General features: G+C 36.0%; 4 long non-coding RNA genes across 4 annotated transcripts; 2 read left to right on the top strand and 2 right to left on the bottom strand.

Moving 5' to 3' along the window:
- Positions 1-579: 579 nt before the first annotated feature.
- On the bottom strand, positions 580-22,263 carry LOC137177100 (uncharacterized). The gene is made up of 4 exons (XR_010925960.1): positions 22,169-22,263; positions 21,943-21,993; positions 20,223-21,631; positions 580-1,099 (listed from the first exon to the last, which is right to left on the bottom strand). It is a non-coding gene; the product is annotated as an uncharacterized lncRNA (long non-coding RNA).
- LOC137177106 (uncharacterized) lies at positions 5,930-7,500 on the bottom strand. The gene is made up of 3 exons (XR_010925965.1): positions 7,385-7,500; positions 7,159-7,209; positions 5,930-6,846 (listed from the first exon to the last, which is right to left on the bottom strand). It is a non-coding gene; the product is annotated as an uncharacterized lncRNA (long non-coding RNA).
- LOC137177316 (uncharacterized) lies at positions 16,253-16,784 on the top strand. The gene is made up of 3 exons (XR_010926067.1): positions 16,253-16,295; positions 16,413-16,506; positions 16,682-16,784. It is a non-coding gene; the product is annotated as an uncharacterized lncRNA (long non-coding RNA).
- Positions 21,542-26,946, top strand: LOC137177104 (uncharacterized). The gene is made up of 4 exons (XR_010925963.1): positions 21,542-21,620; positions 24,948-25,106; positions 26,245-26,313; positions 26,805-26,946. It is a non-coding gene; the product is annotated as an uncharacterized lncRNA (long non-coding RNA).
- The last annotated feature ends 885 nt before the right edge of the window (positions 26,947-27,831 follow it).

Here is a 27,831-nt window from a genome sequence, read left to right as displayed (position 1 = left end):
GAGAAACTGAGAAAGAGATCAGATTGTATTTTTGACGTAACTCAGCAGATTGTGATTGGTGCCTTCAAGATCTGAAAAAATGAGCTAAACTGTCTGATAAAGTAAACTTCTCTCATCTACGGAGCCCAAGTGGGGTCAGCTGAGAAAAGAAAAGCGCCATATGTAAAACTGTATTCTCGTTTTACCATTTTTAAATTTCATTTAGTTGAACATAAATTTATTAAATCATTTTCTGAAGAAGCAATTAATAATAAATATGTACAGTTTGGCCTAAAAGAATCACCTGCTACTGGTGATGCAGCATCTGTCACTTTCATGCTGTTTCAGTTTTCTGTCAATTGATTAATTGTTGCAGCTCTAAATGAAAACACTGTACATGAACATAAATGCACACAAGGATTGTTTTTCTTTCTTTTGGCACTTTTTGCATTTTGTGGTGTGAAAATACAGTTATTGTCACGTGTGATGGTTAAAAAAATTCAATTTCATGGCAAACAAACAAATAAACATAATTTTAATCTTCCATCTATTTGCAAGTGAGAGTGGAGATACATTATGAAACAGGTTAAAGTTGTAATTCTACGGCAAGAATGTGTTAATACTGGAAATACAGAATCCAATTTGACGATTATGGAAATGTCTCAAATGTTTAATAACGCAGAAAAGTCCTTACAGCTGCACCGATTAGTGGATTAATCAATCAATTTCAGAAGAAATGCCACCAATAAAGAAAATTAGTTTCAAGTCTAGTCCTCATCATAGAGTTGGAGGCAGGTTCTGCCTGTCAGAGAACCATCAGTAAACGTGTTAAACAAACAGAGATAGCAGCCTTCATCCTGCTCCATCACCTTCCTGATAACTATGGAGCAGTTCTGCAGTCCAGCATCTTTAAACTCCACTTTCCCCTGAAAACCAGCATTCACTGTTTGTCCAAAGTGTTTGTTGTAGGAGACAAGATTCTTCTTCTTCCCATCAGGTGAAAGTTTCTGCCATGTGACCTGAAGAACATCTTTAGACTGCATGAGCTGACAGCTGAGATGGACATCTTCTCCTACTGCTGCCATCACAGTCTGCTGTGTTTGTATCACATCTGTTAGACCTGCATGGAGGACTTTAGGTTGATGTGAACATTTTAACACAATTTTGGTTATAAATTGATACTTAACTGCTCAAAATGATTTATATTGTGATGGGAAAACTCCAATAAGAGGCAACCACCCCCCCCCCCCCCCCCCCCAGTGCCCACTAGGACAAAAAAATGCAGCCCTCTAAGGTGCCCCCACAGTATGATAAAGTCCCTTCTAAGGTGGCCACACAGAGGAGAAAAAATATCTATATATAAGTTCTGTAATGACTGTGTAGCTATGGGTAAATCAGGATGAAATGCCCTGTAGAGGGCCTCTATATGTGACAATCTGGAATGAAGAGTCCTCACGGTTTGATAGTGCCCTGTAAAGAACCCCCAAAAACAAGAAAATATGAGGTGCCCTTTAAATGAAGGGGATGTAATGCAGTGCTCTATGATGCTGTTCTAATGGGGCAAGCTGGTTTAAGACTGATTGCAAGACTGATTTAGTCTAGTTTAAGTCTAAAATATTGAAGTGCAGAATTGGGTGCCCTCACAATGAAAATGTGTGCCCTATAGGGTGCACTGTATGGGAAAAAACGTTGTGAAATGGCTCATTGAATGTATCAGGTGCCGTTTATATTTTTCATCCCTGCCCCTGAGTCCATCACTACATGTAGCTGTTTTTAAGACACTTATTCATCGTAATTAAATTTCTAATAAATTACACATGTTGCTTCTTTAACTTAGTTTGCTGTAAATAAAAATTGTCACCAGCAAGAAACATTCACCTGTCACACTTTGAATGTGGAAAACAAGAATAAATCAGCAGGATTCAATATTTCTTCACAAAACATTCACTTTGAGTTAGAGTTAAAAATACTCAGGAATCCTCCACGATGCTTTCAATTTCAACAGAAAAAATGACTTCTGTAAAAGTACAGACTACTGTAACATCTCTCTTACGTTTTGGAAAGACTCCCAAAACAAAGAAGGTTGTCATGACTGCAGCTTGTGTCATCATTGTCGCAAGTTTCAACTCAATTATACTGATCTCTGTTGGTATCAATGTAAAAAAAAGTTACTAATAGAATAAATATAGGTCTACATATGAAACTGTAACATACATTGATTTGTTTCTAAAATGCAATATAAAACAGCGAATTACGTCTATGAGTCCCACGATGTAATGACGATAATATCAAGTTTCTTTCTTTATTAGATTTAGGGAACGTCCTTCAAACACCACACTCAATGTCACGTGTGTGTGTGTACGAGGCAAAGAGGATGACGTCAGACATCGAGGCAGGTGTCTTTTCAGTTTCATTACCAGGCAGTGACAGAAAGGCAATCCAAATAGGCAAACAACAGGTGATAACAGGTGAGCTGAACATCTTTTCTTCTTTTTCACACCACATTTCAGCAGCAATATCAGTCCATAAAATATATTCAGCGCAAAATCCAAAATTTCCGTGGCTTTAGTTGGCAAAGGCGCACACACATAGCTCTCCAAAATCACAAAAGCTTTCACGTAGTTTAATGTCTGATTCTTACCAATATGTCCTCAACATGCCATATTCAGAGCTTTCTGAAATGTCAGTCCACAAATGATGATATGTGATTTTTTTTTCCTTTAAGCACCTGTGAATAATTTTAACCAAAATTCACCGAAAATTTCTGTCACGTAGTTGGCTCACACTTCTCTGTGGTGTGGGTGTTTGGAAAGCACATTTGTTTCCACTGAGACAATCTGCCTGTATGTTTGACAGAAGAATGAGTCCCCGAGATCTGACTCACGCAATTACCGTCTACAAACGTGGGAATCCACCATAACTCCGGTATCATTGCAGTCACAACCAGTAATAGAAACGACAAAGAAAGAGAGAGAAAAAGGAGGAAGAGAAAAGAAAGCAGGTCAGTGGTTAGTAGAGCTGATAATGAATGATGATAAATGATGATTGATGATAGTAAATGGTAAGCCAGAAACTATCTAGCAAGCTAACAGCATTTAGCTTTCTAGATATTTACTTTGAGATTATATGAGACTAATTAAAATTTAATGTAAACTAAATAGTTTTAGCTTTGTTAAGATTTGAGAAACAAGCCCGTGAAACTGATTAAAGTTAAGTGAATCATATGAAATAAATTAAAAAAGATGATAGAATAATATAAATTAATAAGGTCATAAGGAACATTTAAAGATTAATTTCAGGAATTCATATGAACTCATTTATTACTGATTAGTATCATAAAGTAACTATTTCTTATCTCTTCACAGGAACATTGGTGAAATTGCTAACAACAAAAAAGGGAACCAGCCCGCCTCCAGGTCTTGATCCTGATGAATGTGAGTTCATTACATCCTAATGGTATTGATGACATGCCATGACTTCTAAAAATCATCATGACAAAATGTTCCCCGTTATTTTTTCTGATCAGGTCCATCAACTTCCACCATCTCCAGCACTTTGGCAACCGCAACATCACCACCCATAACTAAGTAGTTTATTTATTACTGTTAAGTATTCAGATAAGAAGATTATTACATTTGTTTTTTCTGCTAACATTAGTGTGAAAAATGTTTAGGCTAGATGTTGATGAACAAATATATATATATATATATAGAGAGAGAGAGAGAGAGAGAGAGAGTAAACACAAACATTAAAGTGCAAAATCGCAAGAAAAGTAAATGACCAACATAGAAATATATGACTGTTGTGTGATTATTATTCAATATATATATATATATATACTGTTATGGGGCTAAATAAGCAATCAATCCTCTAGTTGTTCTGTATATTTGTTCAGAGAATTAGAGTACACACAGATATTCTGCTCCCAACTAGGCCCAACGTTGCAATAGCACATTTCCCTAAAAACGTAAAACAATTGAAAACCCTTTAATTTCTGCATCAATGGCCTCCTACAACAACATCTGAAAGATGAAAAACAATTTTGCTCTTTTTTTCCTATATCTGGGCTTTACAGGGTTTTTTGGAGGGTTTTTGTTTTTTATTAGGGGGAATTCCCGCATTTTGAGACTGTGGGTGCTTTTCGTTATGCTAATTCTATGCTTCCTCGCGTCCTTTCTCCTCTGTGACCCGGAAACCCATGCGTCAACATCCGCCTTCAGTGAGGTGAAAGTGGCCAATCAGATTGTAGCTATAAAACCGCGCATGGTTCACTCAATTGTTCCTTTCCAGCTGTTACTGTTTCATATGTAGACCTATTTTCATTCAGCCTGGTGGTCAGAATAAAACGTTGGCACTGTACGTTTCAACACATGTAATACGTATCAAATCAACATTTCTTAAGTGACGTAGATCACATGAGATCTATATGAACTGACTTTCTTATTAAGAGGAGGAGTCGGTGGATGCTGGATGGTTACGAAGTTTCTTGGCAGAAAGTTGAAAGTTGGAAATCAGCAGAGAGCACGGTTATTTTTAATTTAGCCAGAAAGCCCTCAGAAGGTCACACACTCATAAGAATGGGGAGCTGTCCGGGGAATTCCCTGTTTGTCTCCTCTTCATTACTCATTGTCGCAGGTGTCTGCAACAAAAAGCGAAAGAAACAGATGTCATGTTTCCGTTATTCCGCCTGACTGGATCGTTTCTTTATATCGTGGGACTCAGAGACGCTGTTTTATATTACATTTTAGAAACAAATCAGTGTATGTTACTGTTTCATATATAGGCCTATATTTATTCTAGTGAGAACTTTTTTTTTTTACATTGATACCAACAGAGATCAGGATAGTTGAGTTCAAACTTGCAGCAATGATGACACAAGCTGCAGTCATGAAAATCTTTTTTTTAAAAATATCACATGGAGCAAGTTGTTTAAAAAAATCAACTAGTTTGCTGATTTCCTCTGTTTTATAACATTATAAATCGAATATACTTCGAGCAACATGTGTCACTTTCCATGCCATAGATAATATTTCATTTCACAAATTGAGGAAAATGAATTTAAAATAATTAACAGACAATTTAACAGCCATCATTTCTAACTGCCATCAATGTGAAACAAGTTAAAACTGTAATTCACCACAAATTTTCACAAGAAACTACAACCCAAGTTCACTACAGTATTATTCAAAACTATAGAGGCCGATTCGGTTTTCTTCCTTTTTAATATTTTGTTGCATATGATGTGAGAGGCTGAAAAACAAATATTCATATATGTTAAATATGCATAATCCTTTCCTATATGCTATTTTGAAGAAAGGAATTATGAGCAATACAATGTTGGAGATGTAAATGTTTCTGTTGCAGGTAAATTATAATAAAGTAATGAATTGTAGGCTACAGTAATACTGATACCTGATGTGACAGATGAGAAACACTGACATGATTTTATCAAGCAGCAAGTTTCCGTCTGCAGTCTGCAAGGCCACTACAAGTCAGGCCCCCTTCTTATGTGTGAGTGACCTTCTGAGGGCTTTCTGGCCCTAATGAATAAATGCACAATTTGTCAGTATCAATATTGGCAATATTTAAAATGGATGACTATCATGCTCTTCCTGCTATGTTGTCAATCTTATGCAGACAAGTTCAGAAGGGTAATTAGTGAAAGTATTATATAAATGACTGTAAATGAGGCAAATGTATCCAACTAGCTTCAGAGAACAGAACAAATCTTTTCCACACTGTATGAAAATGCCACATATTCAGTTGTATAGATCTCTATATGGCTCTGACATAGACTATCCTGGATTTAGTTACTTTATGTCTCAACACTTCCACAGTAAATCTGTATAAACAGCGACCTCCAGTGGCCATGTTGTCAAATTGCTTATGAAAAAAATCTGCAGCAGACATTGAGGCACAGTTGGGAATAAATGACATTATGAAGAAAATGAAGGTTTGATAGCTCCTTTATTGTTGTCTTTGTTAGCATTAGAAGACATAATAGCAGTGGCAGCAGTAGCAGTAATACCAATTTTAACCAACACTTTCCAAAAATCACAGAGGAAGGAGAAAAATGTTTCATGTCACACAAAGTCTAACATGTATCTGAGGATCTATCAATAAATGTCAATCTTGAAAATTACTAGATTGGAGCTTCCTTCTGATGGTTTCTTTATTTTGTTTTATGTGAATTTAACACAAGAAAAATACATTTTCATTTTTTATATTCAATGATCTGTAATTTCATCTCTGACATTACTAGGTTTGTATGACAAAACAAAATAAAGTAAATAATGCAAAGAACAAAACCATAATCTATTTACATTTTTTTTAAAAAAATTGTAAAACAATAAGAATTTATAAAATACTTGATAAAGTTTAAAGTCCCAACAAACAGCAAGAAAGAAGAGAAACTGGTTGTGTTCAACATGTCAGAGACATTAAAGTAGTTCTTCTCTGAGTAAAAGGTAACATTCAATGATTTATTTTATTTTAAAAGGCTTAAAATGTTATAAAAAAATATATGGTAAAAAAAATAGTACAAAAACATCAAAACCTCTGTGTACATTAATCTTTTCAATCTGGAGATATAAGATGAGAGATTCATCTTGTTCAGGACACATTTTGATTTACTATCTACTTTAATATTTACTTCTTTTACAATGTCTGCACATCTCACCAACACATGCTTTGATGCAGCTTTGTTCAAATCCGCCTGACTTTGTATTTAAACTACAGTCTTGTTGGTTGTTTGTCACAAAATAGACGTCTAACTGTGGAAAATGGTGGTTCTGGTTTCTCCCCTTTTGGATTTTTCTTCGTCACTTGATCTGCTGGTTCTCCTGCTTCATTAAAAGTATTTTGCACCTTAAGATAAAAACAAGACATGAGCCAAGTACCACTCACATTATAACAATACTTCATACATATTTCTATCACTGAATGACTCTGACAGTTAACAGTTATGTGGATAAACAGGCTGACTATGAGTACACAATGGACCATGAAGAGTAAAGTGCATCAGAATCAGATTCATGTATAAATAACACATTAGTTAGTGAGATATAGAGATAGAGAGGAACTTAAATACCAAAATAGAGAGAAGACAGATGAAATCATTTTCTGAAAAAGCAATTAATAATTAATATGAACAAGTGAATAATTATGAAATTGTCTTACTCATCAGGGTCTTTCATTGGTTCTTGTACCGTCTTGATCTCCTCAGCATCCCTGTGTGACAGAATGAAGGATTTAAGAACATTTATATATTATTTATTTATAGGTGTTGTCTGTAAAGATTCTTTAAGCTCTGTGTTTCCTCTTAATGTCAATAAATTATTACCATATTAACTGTGAGACACTGGTATCACAACAAGACAGATATTGAGTTGAAAGTTGAAATTACCTGTTCTTATGTTTATGTCTGAGCAGGACAGTGACGACTACAGCAACACAAACAACGACCACTGTTGTGATCAATGCAACGATCAAAGTGAAATCTATGAGAAAAAGAGGAAAACATGTGATATGAAACACTAAACAAAAACAGAAAAAAGTGTCGCACACTCTGTTACTATTTATTTCACTTTTATTGATAACGTTTCGGCCCTCAGGCCTTCTTCAAGATCAGTCATGTATTTCTTTTTTATTTTGATGAGAGAAACACATATAGAGCCAGAGTGTGCAACACTTTTTTCCTGTTTTTGAATCTGCTTCGATTCTGCAGCCCTTGGTGTGCGTTACTTTTCCACTATATATGGAACAGGAAACATTCATAAAATAAACTACAGTTTAAATGCGCATTTTGACTTAAGACAACTTTATGGTTAATTTACTCTGATTAGATCGAGTTTCCTCATTAAAAACCGAAAATTGAAACCCGATCAGAATCATAAAGTGATGATTTATCTATAAATCTGTGGTTTTGGAAGAGTTTCTCACCATCAGCAGATGATTGTTTCACCGCAGGAATCGTCTTAAACACCTGAATTTCAGGGACTGAGAGCAGTCGTGCTGCACATCCAACCTGTGTGTCGTTTCCATGGAAACCAGACAGCACAGCTGTAGTGGTGACGGTGACTGTACCGTTGGTGTTGGTGACACTGACTGTGCTGTTGTGAGTGAAGTAGAGGTCTTGTTGTGGGACATTCAGAGTTACTGTGGGAGCAGGACGACCTGTGGCCGAGCAGGACACAACTGTCTCTTCAGTAGACTTTGATTCTGTGATTTGTAGAATGGGTTCATGCAGCTCTGCAAATTCATTAAAAAATATCACATGGAGCAAGTTGCTGTTTTATAACATTATAAATCAAATATATTTGGGCTTTAGACTAAATAAAACAAGCATTTTAAGAAATCTTTGGGTTCTTGGTCATTGTGACATAAGTTGTTTCTGTTTCCTGTGCACAAAATACACAATAGGGCAGCACCTTTCATTTTTATGCCTTAAAGTACATTTCATTTCACAAATTGAGAAATTTGATGCAATTATTTAATTTAAATATCATGACTATCATGTCTTGTTATATTTGTGAAGAAAATTAACTTTTATAACATTTGGATGCAAAATGTGCGAAATGCAGAGTATGTCCAACATGCTTTTAGTGGTTTGAAGTATTTGCATTTCATGACAAAATGACGGCTAGCAGACCATTTAACAGCCATCATTTCTAACTGCCATCAATGTTAAACAAGCTAAAATATAATTCACCACAAATATGTCATCAAAAGTGAAGAAAGGAGCTCACCATAGAGTTGGAGGCAGGTTCTGCCTGTCAGAGAACCAACAGGAAACGTGTTAAACAAACAGAGATAGCAGCCTTCATCCTGCTCCATCACCTTCCTGATAACTATGGAGCAGTTCTGCAGTCCAGCATCTTTAAACTCCACTTTCCCCTGAAAACCAGGATTCACTGTTTGTCCAAAGTGTTTGTTGTAGCTGCCAATATCCTTCTTCTTCCCATCAGGTGAAAGTTTCTGCCATGTGACCTGAAGAACATCTCTAGACTCCATGAGCTGACAGCTGAGATGGACATCTTCTCCTACTGCTGCCATCACAGTCTGCTGTGTTTGTATCACAGCTGTTAGACCTGCATGGAGTTTAAAAAAAAAACAAACAAAAAAAAAAACCCGCATTTATCGTAATTACATTTCTAATAAATTACACGTTGCTTTTTTTGTCTTAGTTTGCTGTAAATAAAAAAAATATCACCAGCAAGAAACATTCACCTGTCATAGTTTGAATGTGGGAAAACCAGAATAAATCAGCAGGATTCAATATTTCTTCTGATAATATTCACTTTGGGTTAGAGTTAAAACATACAGGAAACACCACGGTGCTTTCACATCAATCCATTTCTTACAAAGACATCAGCTTTGACATGATAATTCTCCAGGGTGAACGTGTTTAATACTGGAATTACATAATCCAGTTTGACGATTATGGAATATGTTTAATAATGCAGAAAGGTCCTTACATCTGCACAAATTAGTAGATTAATCAATCCATTTCAGCAAAAATGCCAAAAATCCACTGGTCCCAACTTCATTAATGTGAATATATCTGATACTAAACTAAATTTTTTGATAGAGAAAACGATACATTGAGAAAATAATCAACAGATTAATCGATAATGAAGTTTCAGGTCTAGTTCTCACCATAGAGTTGTAGGCAGGTTCTGCCTGTCAGAGAACCATCAGGATACGTGTTAAACAAACAGAGATAGCAGCCTTCATCCTGCTCCATCACCTTCCTGATAACTATGGAGCAGTTCTGCAGTCCAGCATCTTTAAACTCCACTTTCCCCTGAAAACCAGCATTCACTGTTTGTCCAAAGTGTTTGTTGTAGCTGCCAATATCCTTCTTCTTCCCCTCAGGTGAAAGTTTCTGCCATGTGACCTGAACAACATCTTTAGACTGCATGAGCTGACAGCCAAAATGGACATCTTCTCCTACTGCTGCCATCACAGTCTGCTGTGTTTGTATCACAGCTGTTAGACCTGCATGGAGTTTAAAAAAAAAACAAAACAAAACAAAAAAAAAAAAAAAAAAAACGCATTTATCGTAATTACATTTCTAATAAATTACACGTTGCTTTTTTTGTCTTAGTTTGCTGTAAATAAAAAAAATATCACCAGCAAGAAACATTCACCTGTCACACTTTGAATGTGGGAAAACCAGAATAAATCAGCAGGATTCAATATTTCTTCTGATAATATTCACTTTGGGTTAGAGTTAAAACATACAGGAAACACCACGGTGCTTTCAATATCAGCAGAAAAAAGACTGTACGTACACAGACGACTGTAACATCTCTCTCTTACCTTTTGGAAAGACTCCCAAAACAAAAAAGATCGTCATGACTGCAGCTTGTGTCATTTTTGCTTCAAGTTTCTACTCAACTATACTGATCTCTGATGGTACCAATGTTAAAATAAAAAGTTATCACTAGAATAAATATAGGTCTACATATGAAACATAATCATACACTGATTTGTTTCTAAAATGTAATATAAAGCAGCGCTTTACGTCCCTGAGTGCCGGAATGATGGTAACATCCGTTTCTTTCGCTTTTTGATTTGTATACTTGCACGCTTTAAGACCGCACTCAGGGGCATGAGTTTATCGACAGGATGAGGGCGGACGCTGAGACAAGTGTCAGCTCAGTTATTTTGATGCTGGTGTTAGTGAAGCGTCTTCACGTAATGTGCTGAGAAACTGAGAAAGAGATCAGATTGTATTTTTGACTGATAAAGTCTTATCAGACAGACTTTACGTATCCTGATGGAGAAAATGATAAATTGAGAAAATAATCAACAGATTAATTGATAATGAAGTTTCAGGTCTAGTTCTCACCATAGAGTTGGAGGCAGGTTCTGCCTGTCAGAGAACCATCAGGAAACGTGTTAAACAAACAGAGATAGCAGCCTTCATCCTGCTCCATCACCTTCCTGATAACTATGGAGCAGTTCTGCAGTCCAGCATCTTTAAACTCCACTTTCCCCTGAAAACCAGGAATCACTCCTTGCCCTGAGGCTTTGTTGTAAATAACAAGATTCTTCTTCTTCCCCATCAGGTGAAAGTTTCTGCCATGTGACCTGAAGAACATCTCTAGACTCCATGAGCTGACAGCTGAGATGGACATCTTCTCCTACTGCTGCCATCACAGTCTGCTGTGTTTGTATCACAGCTGTTAGACCTGCATGGAGGAAAAGAAATATGGGGTTTAAACTGTGTTTGTACTTTAGGTTGATGTGAACATTTCAACACAATTCCTGTTATAAATTGATACTTAACTGCTCAAAATGATTTATAATGTAATAGTGAAACTGCAACTCAGTGATAAAATATGATTTATTTCACCAAATATAGTTTTGCTTTTCAAAGTAGGACAGGCTGCAGGTAAAGTACTAAACTTTATTATAGAGACTGAACAGTGATGTTAAAAGTGAAAAAGAGTTTGAGTCACTTTAAACTTCATGTTAACTCATAAATGTGTTGCTGGTTGGTTGTGATGAACACAGATGTTGAAAACAGGAAGAAGAACACGTAGCTGTTTTCGAAACAGAGTTATTTATAGTAATCACATTTCTGATAAATTACACGTTGCTTTTTTGTCTCAGTTAGCTGTAAATAAAAAAAATATCACCAGCAAGAAACATTCACCTGTCGCACTTTGAATGTGGGAAAACCAGAATAAATCAGCAGGATTCAATATTTCTTCTGATAATATTCACTTTGGGTTAGAGTTAAAACATACAGGAAACACCACGGTGCTTTCAATATCAGCAGAAAAAAGACTGTACGTACACAGACGACTGTAACATCTCTCTCTTACCTTTTGGAAAGACTCCCAAAACAAAAAAGATCGTCATGACTGCAGCTTGTGTCATTTTTGCTTCAAGTTTCTACTCAACTATACTGATCTCTGATGGTACCAATGTTAAAATAAAAAGTTATCACTAGAATAAATATAGGTCTACATATGAAACATAATCATACACTGATTTGTTTCTAAAATGTAATATACAACAGCGTCTCTGAGTCCCACGATATAAAGAAACGATCTCTGAGTGCCGGAATGATGGTAACATCCGTTTCTTCCGCTTTTTGATTTGTATACTTGCACGCTTTAAGACCGCCCTCAGGGGCATGAGTTTATCGAGAGGATGAGGGCGGACGCTGAGAGAAGTGTCAGCTCAGTTATTTTGATGCTGGTGTTAGTGAAGCGTCTTCACGTAATGTGCTGAGAAACTGAGAAAGAGATCAGATTGTATTTTTGACGTAACTCAGCAGATTGTGATTGGTGCCTTCAAGATCTGAAAAAATGAGCTAAACTGTCTGATAAAGTAAACTTCTCTCATCTACGGAGCCCAAGTGGGGTCAGCTGAGAAAAGAAAAGCGCCATATGTAAAACTGTATTCTCGTTTTACCATTTTTAAATTTCATTTAGTTGAACATAAATTTATTAAATCATTTTCTGAAGAAGCAATTAATAATAAATATGTAAAGTGAATAATTATGAAATTGTCTTACTCAGAAGATCTCCTCAGCATCCCTGTGTGACAGAATGAAGGATTTAAGAACATTTATATATTATTTATTTATAGGTGTTGTCTGTATAGATTCTTTAAGCTCTGTGTCTCCTCTTAATGTCAATAAATTATTACCATATTAACTGTGAGACACTGGTATCACAACAAGACAGATATTGAGTTAAAAGTTGAAATTACCTGTTCTTATGTTTATGTCTGAGCAGGACAGACCCTCTCTACATTTAAGAGTAGGCTCAAAACTTTCCTTTTTAATGAAGTTTATAGTTAGGGCCGGCCAAGCTCACCTTGGATCAACCCTTAGTTATGATGCTATAGGTCTAGACTCCCGGGGGACTTCCCATGATGCACCGTGCTCCTCTGTCCTCCTCCTTCACATGACGCTTCAGAGGAGAGGACGTCTCATGTCCCTTAAAACAAATTTCCTCGTTTCCTCTCTCCTCGCTTGGTTTCCTTGCGTCTCTCCTTGCATCCACGGTGGAAAAGACGCAAGTGAGGGAAACGTGGATGCAATGTAAGAGACTTGGGATGCACCCATTGTCGCAGGTGTCTGCAACAAAAAGCGAAAGAAATAGATGTCATGTTTCCGTTATTCCGCCTGACTGGATCGTTTCTTTACATCGTGGGACTCAGAGACGCTGTTTTATATTACATTTTAGAGACAAATCAGTGTATGCTTCTGTTTCATATATAGACCTATATTTAGTCTAGTGAGAACAGCCACGTTGAGTTGAACTTTAGGTTGGTTTGATGAACACGTGTTGAACACGTGGCTGTTGAGACAGACTCATTTATCGTAATTACATTTCTAATAAATTACACGTTGCTTTTTTGTCTTAGTTTGCTGTAAATAAAAACTGAACGTGGAAAACAAGAATGAATCAACAGGATTTAAAACGTTTCTTCTCAAAATATTCACTTTGGTTTAGAGTTAAAAGATGCAGGAATCCTCCAAGATGCTTTCAATTTCAGTAGTAAAAATTGACTTCTGTAAAAGTACAGACTACTGTAACATCTCTCTCTCACCTTTTGGAAAGACTCCCAAAACAAAAAAGATTGTCATAACTGCAGTTTGTGTCATCAGGCTTCATCTCAATCATGCTGATCTCTGTTGGTATCAATGTAATGAAAAGTTATCACTAGAAAATCAAAATCAATCCAATCGCCAAAGAAAACATTGGCATCGAAGGTTTCTGCAAACTACGGATACGTTGAATGTCAGCGTTTCAATGTTGGCCGTTATCCATTGAATAATGATGTTTTATGGTGTGGCAACGTTGTGGTTAAGGTCTGGTTAGGTTTAAGCACAAAGACCACTTGGTTAGGGTTAAGGAAAGATCATGATTTGGGTTCAAATTTAAATTAACCGTGCTCTCTGCTGATTTCCAACTTTCAACTTTCTGCCAAGAAACTTCGATACCATCCAGCATCCACCGACTCCTTCTCCTCTTAATAAAAAAAGTCAGCTCATATAGATCTCATGTGAACTACGTCACTTAAGAAATGTTGATTTGATACGTATTACACGTGTTGAAACGTACAATGCCAACGTTTTATTCTGACAACCAGGCTGAATAAATATGGGTGTACATATGAAACAGTAACATACACTGATTTGTGTTTAAAATGTAATATTAAACATGGTATTACGTCTCTGAGTCCAACGGTGTATAAGAACAATTGTGTGAACCATGCGCGCTTTTATAGGCCTAGGGCCAGTGCCCCTTACAATCTGATTGGCCACTTTCACCTCGCTGAAGGCGGGTGTTGACGCATGGGAGGAAGCATCGAAATAGCATAACAACAACCATTTGTATTTGCGGGTGTTCCGCAAATACAAAAAAAGAAAGAAACTTCATGTTTCCGTTATTCCGCCTGACTGGATCGTTTCTTTACGTCGTGGGACTCAGAGACGTAATACGATGTTTTATAGTACATTTTAGAAACAAATCAGTGTATGTTACTGTTTCATATATAGGCCTATAGTTATTCTAATATATTGATATCAACAGAGATCAGTATAATTGAGTTGAAACTTGCAGCAATGATGACACAAGCTGCAGTCATGAAAATCTTTTTTGTTTTGGACTTTTTTCAAAAGGTAAGAGAGAGATGTTACAGTAGTCTGTACTTTTACAAGTCATTTATTCTCGGAAACAGCTACGTGTTCTTTGCCTGTTTTCAACATCTGTGTTCACAACAACCAACCAGCAACACATTTATGAGTTAACATGAAGCTTAAAGTGACTCACTTTTTTCACTTTTAACATCACTGTTCAGTCTCTATAATAAAGTTTAGTGCTTTACCTGCAGCCTGTCCTACTTTGAAAAGCAAAACTATATTTGGTGAAATAAATCATATTTTGTCACTGAGTTGCAGTTTCACTATTACATTATAAATCAATTTGAGCAGTTAAGTATCAATTTATAACAGAAATTGTGTTGAAATGTTCACATCAACCTAAAGTTCACACACAGTTTAAACCCCATATTTCTTTTCCTCCATGCAGGTCTAACAGCTGTGATACAAACACAGCAGACTGTGATGGCAGCAGTAGGAGAAGATGTCCATCTCAGCTGTCAGCTCATGCAGTCTAGAGATGTTGTTCAGGTCACATGGCAGAAACTTTCACCTGATGGGAAGAAGAAGAATCTTGTCACCTACAACAAATACTTTGGACAAACAGTGAATCCTGGTTTTCAGGGGAAAGTGGAGTTTAAAGATGCTGGACTGCAAAACTGCTCCATAGTTATCAGGAAGGTGATGGAGCAGGATGAAGGCTGCTATCTCTGTTTGTTTAACACGTTTCCTGATGGTTATCTGACAGGCAGAACCTGCCTCCAACTCTATGGTGAGCTCCTTTCTTCACTTTTTAAGACATATTTGTAGTGAATTATATTTTAGCTTGTTTAACATTGATGGCAGTTAGAAATGATGGCTGTTAAATTGTCTGCTAGCCGTCATTTTGCCATGAAATGCAAATACTTCACACCACTAAAAGCATGTTGTACATACTCTGCATTTCACACATTTTGCATCCAACTGTCATAAAAGTTAATTTTCTTCACAAATATAACAAGACATGATAGTCATGATATTTAAATTAAATAATTGCATCAAATTTCTCAATTTGTGAAATGAAATGTACTTTAAGGCATAAAAATGAAAGGTGCTGCCCTATTGTGTATTTTGTCCACAGGAAACAGAAACAACTTATGTCACAATGACCAAGAACCCAAACATTTCTTAAAATGCTTGTTTTATTCAGTCTAAAGCCCAAATATATTTGATTTATAATGTTATAAAACAGCAACTTGCTCCATGTGATATTTTTTAATGAATTTGCAGAACTGCATGAACCCATTCTACAAATCAGAGAATCAAACTCTACTGAAGAGACAGTTGTGTCCTGCTCGGCCACAGGTCGTCCTGCTCCCACAGTAACTCTGAATGTCCCACAACAAGACCTCTACTTCTCTCACAACAGCACAGTCAGTGTCACCAACACCAACGGTACAGTCACCGTCACCACTACAGCTGTGCTGTCTGGTTTCCATGGAAACGGTGCACAGATTGGATGTGCAGCACGACTGCTCTCAGTCCCTGAAATTCAGGTGTTTAAGATGATTCCTGCAGTGAAACGATCGTCTGCTGATGGTGAGAAACACTTCCAAAACCATAGATTTATAAATTGAATATCACTTTATGATTCTGATTGGATTTCATTTTTCAGATTTTGATGAGGAATCTGGATCCAATAAGAGTAAGTTAATCTTAAAGTTGTCTCAAGTTTCACATTTCATCAAAATTCACATTTAAACTGTAGTTGCTTTATGAAAGTTTAGTGTTCATATCACATGTTTTCCTCTTTTTCTCATAGATTTCACTTTGATCGTTACATTGATCACAGCAGTGGTCGTTGTTTGTGTCGCTGTAGTCGTCACTGTCCTGCTCAGACATAAACATAAGAACAGGTAATTTCAACTTTCAACTCAATATTTGCCTTGTTGTGATACCAGTGTCTCACAGTTAATATGGTAATAATTTATTGACATTAAGAAAATACACAGAGCATAAAGAATCTATACAGACAACACCTATAAATAAATAATATATAAATGTTCTTAAATCCTTCATTCTGTCACACAGGGATGCTGAGGAGATCTTATGAGTAAGACAATTTCATAATTATTCATTTGTACATATTTATCATTAATTTCCTCTCCAGAAAGTGATGTATTGTAATAATGTGAGTGGAAATTGACTCATGAACATGAAGAACGAGCAGATCAGTCGATGGACACCTCACAAAAGAGATCCAAAAGGGGAGAAACCAGAACTACCATCAATTCTGTTTAGTCATAAACAACCAACAAGACTGTAGTTTCAATATGAACTATTCACTGCTATTATATCCTCTACTGCCAATGAAGACAACAATAAAGGACCTTTTAAAACCTTCATTTTCTTCATAATGTCATTCATTCAACTGTGCATCAATGTCTGCTGCAGATTTTTTCATAAGCAATTGCACAACATGGCCGCTGGAGGTCCCTGTTTATACAGATTTACTGTGGAAGTGTTGAGACATGAAGTAACTAAATCCAGGATAGTCTATGTCAGAGCCATATAGAGATTTATACAACAGAATATTTGGCATTTTCATACAGTGTTGTAAAGTGTTGTAAAATATGATTTATTTCTGCAAATATAGTTTTGCTTTTGAAAGTAGGACAGGCTGCAGGTAAAGCACTGAACTTTATTATAGAGACTGAACAGTGATGTTAAAAGTGAAAAATAATTTGTGTCACTTTAAGCTTCATGTTAACTCATAAATGTTTGGCTGGTTGGTTGTGATTAATACAGATGTTGAAAACGGGCAAAGAACACGTAGCTGTTTTCGAGACACTTATTTATAGTAATTAAATTTCTAATAAATTACACATGTTGCTTTTTTGTCTTAGTTTACTGTAAATAAAAATTGTCACCGGCAAGAAACATTCACCTGTCGCACTTTGAATGTGGAAAACAAGAATAAATCAGCAGGATTCAATATTTCTTCGCAAAACATTCACTTTGAGTTAGAGTTAAAAAAAATATCCTCCACGTTGCTTTCAATTTCAGCAGAAAAAAAGTTATTACCAGAATAAATATAGGTCTGTATATGAAACAGAAACATACACTGATTTGTTTCTAAAATGTAATATAAAACAGCGTCTGTGAGTCCCACGATGTAAAGAAACGATCCAGTCAGGCGGAATAACGGAAACATGACATCTGTTTCTTTCGCTTTTTGTTGCAGACACCTGCGACAATGAGTGATGAAGAGGAGACAAACACGAAATTCCCTGGACAGCTCCCGCAATCATGGCCGTCGCAGAATCAGCACCTTGGACAGCGTTTGTGACACTTTATAGTTTGTAATGTTAAAAATCTCCGGCAGTTTAAAATGTACCCAATACGTTTATCTTTGCCGGTGTCAGAGATCTGAGAACAACACACACTTACAACGATGTACGGAGAATATAGACTTTATTTTACACAGATGAGTTCATCAGACAACAGCGTGTTCTTAGTGGACCGAGGATAGGACTGGTGAAGCTATGACATAACCCCTTTCAGACAGTCTTTCCCCCAGCTAACCAGCCTCCCATAGTAAACACATTCCCGCCCACTCGGCTCTCATTTACCAGTTCGTCATCTCAGCAATCAAGACCAGCTGAGAACGATCAGCTCACAGTCTGTCAGCGGCAACAGTTCAGATCAGGTGAAACCCATCAGTCTTTGATTAGTTGTCACAGCCCTCACAGGAAACTACAACATAAGTTAACAACAGTATTATTCAAAACTATAGAGGCCAATTCAGTTTTCTTCCTTTTTTATATTTTGTTGCATATGATGTGAGAGGCTGAAAAAACAAACATTTATATATGTTAAATATACATAATCCTTTCCTATATGCTATTTTGAAGAAAGGAATTATGAGCAATACAATGTTGGAGATGTAAATGTTTCTGTCGCAGGTAAATTATAATAAAGTAATGAATTGTAGGCTACAGTAATACTGATACCTGATGTGACAGATGAGAAACACTGACATGATTTTATCAAGCAGCAAGTTTCTGTCTGCAGTCTGCAAGACCACTACGAGTCAGGCCCCCTTATATGTGTGTGACCCTCTGAGGGCTTTCTAGCTCTCATCTGTTTCTTATTGTGGTGTTCTTGTTTTCTTTCATCTGTTCAAATCTATTTTAATCAGCTACTACGAAGAAAAAAATACTTTGAAGCATAAGATATGATGTTCAATGAGCATTTAAACGCAAATTTGCATAAAGAATGAGGAGGACTAATTATTGACAGAAAAAAAGTTCTACAATCTACAATTAAAAAAAGAAAATGATAGTTTATCACAACATTAAATTGATATATTTTATAATAATGTTTTACCCTATTTATGTGCAGTGGTTTTAATTATTCATCAGATCATTAAACAAATGGAAAAAGGCTTAAAACAGTCATTTTTGTCACCTTGTGTCCAGCTCACCAGCTGCTTAACAGAGATGTGATGATTGATCAATGTAAATCTAGCTGAGCCTTTTTTGGATCAAAATGTTGCTGTATGTCGTTTCACTGGTAAGTTGATTCTTCTCAGCAGGTGCAAAAGGAGAAAAGCAAAACCGTGCAGAGCAGTGTGCATGGAGCTCCGTCACTGCTGATTACTAAATAACTAAACTAAATAATTAAATAACTAAATAACTGAAAGTGTTATTTGGCTTAAATGTCCAACTGTCATGAATATGTAGATGAATATGACCTCTGTGGACGGCAGGGTACTTTTCTCATCTATAAAGAGGATAAATCTGCATTACTAGCACAATCATACATTGGAGTTACTGACTTTTGCAGTGTGTACTTTCCTGTGGGCTATAACAATACATTTACTGCACATAATGAATAAATGCACAATTTGTCAGCATCAATATTGGCAATATTTAAAGTGTATGACGATCATGCTCTTCCTGCTATGTTATCAATCTTATGCAGACAAGCTCAGAAGGGTAATTAGCCAAAGTATTATGTAAATAACTGTAAATGAGGCAAATGTAACCAACTAGCTTCAGAGAACAGAACAAATCTTTTCCACACTGTATGAAAATGCCACATATTCAGTTGTATACATCTCTATATGGCTCTGACATAGACTATCCTGGATTTAATGAGTTCATGTCTCAACACTTCCACAGTAAATCTGTATAAACAGCGACCTCCAGCGGCCATGTTGTACAATTACTTATGAAAAAATCTGCAGCAGCCATTGATGCACAGTTGGGAATAAATGACATTATAAAGAAAATGAAGGTTTGATAGCTCCTTTATTGTTGTCTTCATTAGCATTAGAAGACATAATAACAGTGGCAGCAGTAGCAGTAATACCAATTTTAACCAACACTTTCCAAAAATCACAGAGGAAGAAGAAAAATGTTTGATGTCACACAAAGTCTAACATGTATCTGAGGATCTATCAATAAATGTCAATCTTGAAAATTACTAGACTGGAGCTTCCTTCTGATGGTTTCTTTATTTTGTAACAAACATTTATATATATATATGCATAGTCCTTTCTATATGTTATTTTGAAGAAAGGAACCAACTGTAACGTACATTATAATAACGGATTTCTTTTTCTTACCTTTCGGAAATACCTCCACCATAAAAAGGAAATATAAGACTGCACGGTTTGTCATTGCTGCTGTATGTGCACCAAAATTCAAACAAAGCGCTTTGCAGATGGGTCTGATGTGAGAGGCTGAAAAAACAAACGTTTATATATGTTAAATATGCAAAGTCCTCTCCTATATATTATTTTGAAGAAAGGAATTAGGCTTTTTCATATGATCAATACAAAGTTGGTGATGTAAATGTTTCTGTTGCAGGTTACCATCATAAATTAATAAATTGTAGGCTACAGTAATACTGATTCCTGATGTGACAGATGAGAAACACTGATGTGATTTTACAAAGACTGTCCTTCATTTAGTAACATCATGTCTCAACACTTCCACAGTAAATATGTATAAACAGCGACCTCCAGTGGTCATGTTGTGAAATTGATTTTGTGCAGCAGATATTGAGGCACAGTTGAGAAAAAATGACATTATGAAGAAAATGAAGGTTTGATAGCTCCTTTATTGTTGTCTTTGTTAGCATTAGAAGATATAATAACAGTGGCAGCAGTAGCAGTAATACCAATTTTAACCAACACTTTCCAAAAATCACAGAGTAAGAAGAAAAATGTTTCATGTCACACAAAGTCTAACATGTATCTGAGGATCTATCAATAAATGTCAATCTCAGAAACTGCTAGATTGGAGCTTCCTTCTGATGGTTTCTTTATTTTGTTTTATGTTAATTTAACACAAGAAAAATACATGTTAATTTTTTATATTCATTCATCTCTGACATTACTAGGTTTGTATGACAAAACAAAATAAAGTAAATAATGCAAAGAACAAAACTAGAATCTATTTACATTTTACAAAAATATGGATGGATGCAACAATAAATTGGTGTAAAAGAAAAAAAAGAATTTACAAAATACTTGATAAAGTTTAAAGTCCCAACAAACAGCAAGAAAGAAGAGAAACTGGTTGTATTCAACATGTCAGAGACATTAAAGTAGTTCTTCTCTGAGTAAAAGGTAACATTCAATGATTTATTTTATTTTAAAAGGCTTAAAATGTTATAAAAAAATATATGGTAAAAAAAAATAGTGCAAAAACATCAAAACCTCTGTGTACATTAATCTTTTCAATCTGGAGATATAAGATGAGAGATTCATCTTGTTCAGGACACATTTTGATTTACTATCTACTTTAATATTTACTTCTTTTACAATGTCTGCACATCTCACCAACACATGCTTTGATGCAACTTTGTTCAAATCCGCCTGACTTTGTATTTAAACTACAGTCTTGTTGGTTGTTTGTCACAAAATAGACTTCTAACTGTGGAAGATGATGGTTCTGGTTTCTCCCCTTTTGGATTTTTCTTTGTCACCTGATCTGCTGGTTCTCCTGCTTCATTAAAGGTATTTTGCACCTTCAGATAAAAACAAGACATGAGTCAGTTTCCACTCACATTATTACAATTCATCATACATATTTCTATCACTGAATGACTCTGACAGTTAACACTATGTGGATAAACAGGCTGACTATGAGTACACAATGGACCATGAAGAGTAAAGTGCATCAGAATCAGCTTCATGTATAAATAACACATTAGTTAGAGAGATATAGAGACAGAAAGGAACTTAAATGACAAAATAGAGAGAAGATAGATGAAATCATTTTCTGAAAAAGCAATTAATAATTAATATGAACAAGTGAATAATTATGAAATCGTCTTACTCATCAGGGTCTTTCATTGGTTCTTGTAGCGTCATGATCTCCTCATCATCCCTGTGTGACAGAATGAAGGATTTAAGAACATTTATATATTATTTATTTATAGGTGTTGTCTGTAAAGATTCTTTAAGCTCTGTGTTTCCTCTTAATGTCAATAAATTATTACCATATTAACTGTGAGACACTGGTATCACAACAAGACAGATATTGAGTTGAAAGTTGAAATTACCTGTTCTTATGTTTATGTCTGAGCAGGACAGTGACGACTACAGCAACACAAACAACGACCACTGTTGTGATCGATGCAACTATCAAAGTGAAATCTATGAGAAAAAGAGGAAAACATGTGATATGAAACACTAAATAAAAACAGAAAAAAGTGTTGCACACTCTATTACTATTTATTTCACTTTATATTGATAACGTTCGGGCCCTCAGGCCTTCTTCAAGATCAGTCATGGACTGAGAACATGTATTTCTCTTTTATTTTGATGAGAGAAATACATATAGAGCCAGAGTGTGCAACAATTTTTTCCTGTTTTTGAATCTGCTTCGATTCTGCAGCCCTTGGTGTGCGTTACTTTTCCACTATATATGGAACAGGAAACATTCATAAAGTAAACTACAGTTTAAATGCGCATTTTGACTTAAGACAACTTTATGGTTAACTTACTCTGATCAGATCGAGTTTCCTCATTAAAAACTGAAAATTGAAACCCGATCAGAATCATAAAGTGATAATCTATCTATAAATCTGTGGTTTTGGAAGTGTTTCTCACCATCAGCAGATGATTGTTTCACTGCAGGAATCGTCTTAAACACCTGAATTTCAGGGACTGAGAGCAGTCGTGCTGCACATCCAATCTGTGCACTGTTTCCATGGAAACCAGACAGCACAGCTGTAGTGGTGACGGTGACTGTACCATTGGTGTTGGTGACACTGACTGTGCTGTTGTGAGAGAAGTAGAGGTCTTGTTGTGGGACATTCAGAGTTACTGTGGGAGCAGGACGACCTGTGGCCGAGCAGGACACAACTGTCTCTTCAGTAGAGTTTGATTCTCTGATTTGTAGAATGGGTTCATGCAGCTCTGCAAAGACAAAACATTAAAGAAATACTGTTTCACATGAATTCATTTCTTACAATGACATCAGCTTTGACATGATAATTCTCCAGGGTGAATGTGTTTAACGCTGGAATTACATAATCCAGTTTGACGATTATGGAAATATGTTTAATAATGCAGAAAGGTCCTTACAGCTGCACCAATTAGTAATTAATCAATCCATTTCAGCAGAAATGCCAAAAATCCACTGGTCCCAACTTCATTAATGTGAATATATCTGATATTAAACTAAATTTTTTGATGGAGAAAATGATAAATTGAGAAAATAATCAACAGATTAATTGATAATGAAGTTTCAGGACTAGTCCTCACCATAGAGTTGGAGGCAGGTTCTGCCTGTCAGAGAACCATCAGGAAACGTGTTAAACAAACAGAGATAGCAGCCTTCATCCTGCTCCATCACCTTCCTGATAACTATGGAGCAGTTCTGCAGTCCAGCATCTTTAAACTCCACTTTCCCCTGAAAACCAGGATTCACTGTTTGTCCAAACTGTTTGTTGTAGGTGGCAAAATTCTTGTTCTTCCCATCAGGTGAAAGTTTCTGCCATGTGACCTGAAGAACATCTTTAGACTGCATGAGCTGACAGCTGAGATGGACATCTTCTCCTACTGCTGCCATCACAGTCTGCTGTGTTTGTATCACAGCTGTTAGACCTGCATGGAGGAAAAGAAATATGGGGTTTAAACTGTGTGTGTACTTTAGGTTGATGTGAACATTTCAATACAATTTTGGTTATAAATTGATACTTAACTACTCAAAATGATTTATATCGTGATGGGAAAACTCCAATAAGAGGCAACCACCCCCCCAGCGCCCACTAGGACAAAAAAAATGCAGCCCTCTAAGGTGCCCCCACAGTATGATAAAGTGCCTTCTAAGGTGGCCACACAGAGGAGAAAAAATATCTATATATAAGTTCTGTAATGACTGTGTAGCTATGGGTAAATCAGGATGAAATGCCCTATAGAGGGCCTCTATATGTGACAATCTGGAATGAAGAGTCCTCACGGTATGATAGTGCCCTGTAAAGAACCCCCAAAAACAAGAAAATATGAGGTGCCCTTTAAATGAAGAGGATGTAATGCAGTGCTCTATGATGCTGTTGTAATGGGGTGAGCTGGAGGTTCTGTATGGGTGCCCTTCTAGTGAGCAAGAAAAAAAAAGGGCAATTTAGTCTAGTTTAAGTCTAAAATATTGAAGTGCAGAATTGGGTGCCCTCTCAATGAAAATGTGTGCCCTATAGGGTGCACTGTATGGGAAAAAACGTTGTGAAATGGCTCATTGAATGTATCAGGTGCCGTTTACATTTTTCATCCCTGCCCCTGAGACAGCCTGAGTCCATCACTGCATGTAGCTGTTTTTGAGACACTTATTCACCGTAATTCAATTTCTAATAAATTACACGTTACTTTTTTAACTTAGTTTGCTGTAAATAAAAATTGTCACCAGCAAGAAACATTCACCTGTCACACTTTGAATGTGGAAAACAAGAATAAATCAGCAGGATTCAATATTTCTTCTAAAAACATTCACTTTGGATTAGAGTTAAGAATACACAGGAATCCTCCACGGTGCTTTCAATTTCAACAGAAAAAATGACTTCTGTAAAAGTAATACTGTAACATCTCTCTCTTACGTTTTTCCCAAAACAAAGAAGGTTGTCAAGACTGCAGCTTGTGTCATCATTGTCGCAAGTTTCAACTCAATTATACTGATCTCTGTTGGTATCAATGTAAAAAAAGTTACTAATAGAATAAATATAGGTCTACATATGAAACAGCAACATACATTGATTTGTTTCTAAAATGTAATATAAAACAGCGAATTACGTCTCTGAGTCCCACGATGTAATGACGATAATATCAAGTTTCTTTCTTTATTAGATTTAGGGAACGTCCTTCAAACACCACACTCAATGTCACGTGTGTGTGTGTACGAGGCAAAGAGGATGACGTCAGACATCGAGGCAGGTGTCTTTTCAGTTTCATTACCAGGCAGTGACAGAAAGGCAATCCAAATAGGCAAACAACAGGTGATAACAGGTGAGCTGAACATCTTTTCTTCTTTTTCACACCACATTTCAGCAGCAATATCAGTCCATAAAATATATTCAGCGCAAAATCCAAAATTTCCGTGGCTTTAGTTGGCAAAGGCGCACACACATAGCTCTCCAAAATCACAAAAGCTTTCACGTAGTTTAATGTCTGATTCTTACCAATATGTCCTCAACATGCCATATTCAGAGCTTTCTGAAATGTCAGTCCACAAATGATGATATGTGATTTTTTTTTTCCTTTAAGCACCTGTGAATAATTTTAGCCAAAATTCACAGTGACATAATTTTCACTTATTTATAGTAATTAAATTTCTAATAAATTACACATGTTGCTTTTTTGTCTTAGTTCACTGTAAATAAAAATTGTCACCAGCAAGAAACATTCACCTGTCGCACTTTGAATGTGGAAAACAAGAATAAATCAGCAAGATTCAATATTTCTTCTCAAAACATTCACTTTGGATTAGAGTTAAAAATACACAGGAATCCTCCTTCAATGTCAGCAGAAAAATGACTTTTGTAAAAGTACTACTGTAACATCTCTCTTACCTTTTGGAAAGACTCCTAAAACAAAAAAGATCGTCATGACTGCAGCTTGTGTCATCATTGTGGCAAGTTTCAACTCAACTATACTGATCTCTGTTGGTATCAATGTAAAAAAAAACAGTGACATAAACTGAATTGTTTCTAAAATGCTAAAATGTAATATAAAACAGCGAATTACGTCTCTGAGTCCCACGATGTAAAGAAACAGTCAGGCGGAATGAAAGCACATTGGTTTTCACCGAGACTCACGCTATTACCTTCTAAAAATTCCCCATAACTCCGGTATCATAGAAATGAAAAAGAAAGAGAAAGGAGAAAAGAAAGCACTTTGAGATTATATGAGACTAATTCAAATTTAATGTAAACTAAATAGTTTTAGCTTTGTTAAGATTTGAGAAACAAGCCCGTGAAACTGATTAAAGTTAAGTAAATCATATGAAATAAATTAAAAAAAGATGATAGAATAATATAAATTAATAAGGCCATAAGGAATATTTAAAGATACATTTCAGGAATTCATATGAACTCATTTATTACTGATTAGTATCATAAAGTAACTATTTCTTATCTCTTCACAGGAACATTGGTGAAATTGCTAACAACAAAAAAGAGAACCAGTCCCCCTCCAGGTCCTGCTCCTGATGAATGTGAGTTCATTACATCCTAATGGTATTGATGACATGCCATGACTTCTAAAAATCATCATGACAAAATGTTCCCCATTATTTTTTCTGATCAGGTCCATCAGCTTCCACCATCTCCAGCACTTTAGCAACAGCAACATCACCATCCATAACTAAGTAGTTTATTTATTACTGTTAAGTATTCAGATAAGAAGATTATTACATTTGTTTTTTTCTGCTAACATTAGTGTGAATGTTTATGTATGTTTAGGCTAGATGTTGATGAGCAAATGTGGGATTTGCTCCCAAAGAGAAAGAGTTCATTTTTAATTGATTTGCATATATATATATATATATAGAGAGAGAGAGAGAGAGAGAGAGAGAGAGAGAGAGAGAGAGAGAGAGAGAGAGAGAGAGAGAGAGAGAGAGAGAGAAATTTGGGTTACTTCAATCCTCTTTAGTACCATTGTATTTTAATTTCTGATTCATAAAAAAGCCTATTCTTTTGTTCCCAGAAAGCACACTGGATGGCACCACAGCACCCTGAGATCAGTCTGTGACACAGTATCATTGTGATACATCCACGGTGTCACCAAAACACAACCTCAAGGCTTCAGCCTGCTTTGCCTCAACTTCCCCTGAATTCTTCTTCCTTGCTTCATGTTTCCTGTGCTGACATCCAACCATCCAACCTCAGGATGAGCAGTCAGTCATTTTTCAATCCAAATGTTTATCACTCCCTAAATATAAATATCTGTCCCATCTCCCCTCTGAATCACACCCCCCTCTCCAGTTTACTCCTCCTCTGGTTGAGTAAAAATCACCTGTTTTTCTGTCTCCTCACATGATCGCAAGCACAAAAAGGAAAATTTATTACATCTATATCAGCTGGTTATACTCATAATCTACCTGCTAAACTTACTTGAAGCAAACTTTAACTATTGTACTGTGTTACAGTCAAGGTCACAATATTGTTAACAGATTAAAATATAATAATACTTCCATGAAACATTGGTCATATTCCCTGACTTTTTAATTTCTACATTTAGCTGCTTGAAGCTCATAAAGAAAGATAAAGTGCTGAATATTGCAATCTAAAAGAAATATAAATTAGACATGTAAAATATAAACCATATATAAATACAGTCAATGGCTGTGACAAATTTCTCTTGAACATGAAGTTGCAAGTGAAAGTGAAACTGAGTCACTGCACAGCTGTTCACTGGAACTACTTAGTAGGTGTCTGGAATTTCCTTTAGTTTCTGGTTGAGTGAGCCACAGGAAGTGATGAGTCATCTGTGATATGTACACCCCGCTGGCATTTCATAATAAGGATGTCATTCCATCTCTCTGGAATTTGTTCTTGGGCTGCAACCACCCATTATTTTTGTGATTAATTGTTTAAGTCTATAAAATGTCATTAAAGTCATGAAAGGTAATGAAACACTTTGAATTCATTCCCCACAGCCTGAAATAACATCTTCAAAAATCTTGGGTTTTTGGGTGCAAACAAGCCACTTCTCCAAATTTGAGCCAGATGTC

This window comes from Thunnus thynnus, chromosome 24, assembly GCF_963924715.1.
Source record: "Thunnus thynnus chromosome 24, fThuThy2.1, whole genome shotgun sequence".
NCBI classification, from domain to species: domain Eukaryota; kingdom Metazoa; phylum Chordata; class Actinopteri; order Scombriformes; family Scombridae; genus Thunnus; species Thunnus thynnus.
Note: the sequence above shows the minus strand (reverse complement) of the source record. Positions and strands in the feature narration are given on the sequence as shown.